Consider the following 2,618-nt stretch of genomic DNA (forward strand, 5'->3'; position numbering starts at 1 on the left):
TTTTTTAAGTAATATGAGAGTGTCACGGAGCAGCTTGCTCCGTGAAACTCTCTAGCGATTTTTTTTTTTAATATGAGAGTGTCACGGAGCAGCTTGCTCCGTGAAACTCTCTAGCGATTTTTTTTTTTAATATGAGAGTGTCACGGAGCAGCTTGCTCCGTGAAACTCTCTTATTTATTTTTTAAGTAATATGAGAGTGTCACGGAGCAGCTTGCTCCGTGAAACTCTCTAGCGATTTTTTTTTTTAATATGAGAGTGTCACGGAGCAGCTTGCTCCGTGACACTCTCTAGCGATTTTTTTTTTAAGTAATATGAGACTGTCACGGAGCAGCTTGCTCCGTGACACTCTCTAGCGAAATTTATTTATTTAATTTTTTTTTAAAGTAATATGAGAGTGTCACGGAGCAAGGACACTCTCTAGCGAAATTTTTTTTATTTTTTATTTTATTTTTAATATGAGAGTGTGACACTCTCTAGCGAAATTTTTTTTTTTTAATGAGAGTGACACTCTCTAGCAGAATTTTATTTATTTATTTATTTTTTTGGTAATATGTTTTATAAACAAAAATATCATATTTTGTTTAAAATATTAATTTTTGATTTTAATTTTGTTTAGTATAAAGACGTGAAAAAAATTATATTTGTTTGGAAATATTAATTTTTAAATAATTAATTGTACAATTAACAGTAATTTGTTTTACTATAATAGATGTGTACAATCAAATGAAAATATAAATTCTTGAAAAAATTATTACAGTTCCTTAAAAATATTAATTCTTGTATAGTTGATGCAGATGTCTTTAGAATACGTTATCTCTCCGGAACAATGGTTTTCTGCTACCATCCTTCAGTATCCAAATCGTCAATACGTTCAAGATTTTATAAATTTCATAGATGCAAATCAACAATGATATTTGATGTGTAGTAATTTTTATGGATTTATATATGGAGCTGTTTTCAAAGGAGACGAAGAACAATTTACTAGCAAGTTGGTACATGAATTTATAATGAGACTTGTGCATTGTGTCAAAAACAATGAAGTTTGGGTACGGTTAGATGACCATCTTGCTAGGTTTGGCTTGCAAGAATTTTGCCTCATTACTGGACTACCTTGCCATGAACCATCCGTAGAAATTGATTATAATAACCATCGTCTTAGAAATCAATACTTCAATGGTACAAAAAAAAGTAGCAATAGGATGCTTTTTGAAACTTTCCACATGTGTGAAGACACAGAAGATAAATTTAAGTTGGGATTAGTTATGTTGGTTGAGTGTGTGTTGAAACCGACTTCACGACAAGTTGATTATAGAACTCTGACCATGGTTGAACATCTGGATGAGTTCCTTACATATCCGTGGGGCTGGATAGCATATTTCGTTTTGTTAAATTCTTTGAAAGAGTCACAATTGGAAAGAATAATAAGGATGCAACAGAATGGACAGACAGAATGTAAGTATGCATTACAAGGTTATCCACTCGCATTTCAGGTATTATGTTCCTATTCTAATTACTTACGTATTATGTATAATTTCTTTGTACAAAGAATAAAATTAATACATCACATTTCTCTTTTTTTACGTTGCAGTATTGGATATATGAAGCTTTTCCACAAATTGGACAAAAGTTTGGTCGCCGTAAACACAGAACGGTGCAGATTCCACGAATCTATAATTGGAGGCCTAATACTATACTGAAGGAATCGGTTGTTAAGCAATTTTTGGATACTCAAGATGTATGAATTTTTTATTCTCAACGTACAATGACATTCGCATTTTATTATTAATAAGTTCAATTAAACAAATGAATTTTGATAGTTTGTTATGATTACAGATCGAAGTCATTGCAGTGTTGCAGCCTACAGAGGAAGAATTACAAACACCTTGGTACACAAATCTTTCTATGCCGGCTGACGATGAACATAATATATTAGATGCGATTGTCACTGGAGAAGCAGATAATGTAGTACCACAAATACCGGATAACATTCGTGTGCAAGAAACGACCAGTCGTGGCACATCAAGAACTTCAACTGGAGTTGGGCCTAGTTCTGCTTCTGGTGCCTCCAGATATGTAACTGAAGATCGAATGGAAGAAATGTTGGGTATGTACAGGCAACATACGATATCAGATGTGTCCAGTCTGTGTGGCAACTTGAAGGCAGAATTTGTTGAAAAATCCAGAGCCCTGAACCTAGATATCCTTGAAAGCCAAAAGCAACTGTTCGAACAACATAACAAATCGATGCAAGATTACATGCTATGTGGTATGCAGTCATACATGTATAATTCTCTATCAAATATGTTTAGCACTCATATGGCCCAGGAATCGCAACAACAAGTAGCCCATTATCAGGGGATTCTTCGAAAACAAGAAGAATTATTCCAGCAGCAACAGGAGCACATACAGTCTTATATTGATACAAGTTTATGTTCTGTCAGATCTTACATTGACGAAAAGAATGAGAATATGCTAAACAGATTATCTAACTGGGAATCCAACATGGAAGCCATTATAGGTTCCATGCAGCAGGATGTTCCTCTCCATGCAAGTCCAACTCCTACTGTTCAACCGCATGAGACATCAACGTCTCAACCAGCAGAAAGTGTTGACATGCG

The sequence above is a fragment of the Olea europaea genome, unplaced genomic scaffold (genome assembly GCF_002742605.1).
Source record: "Olea europaea var. sylvestris unplaced genomic scaffold, O_europaea_v1 scaffold759, whole genome shotgun sequence".
In the NCBI taxonomy this organism is placed as follows: Eukaryota; Viridiplantae; Streptophyta; class Magnoliopsida; order Lamiales; family Oleaceae; genus Olea; species Olea europaea.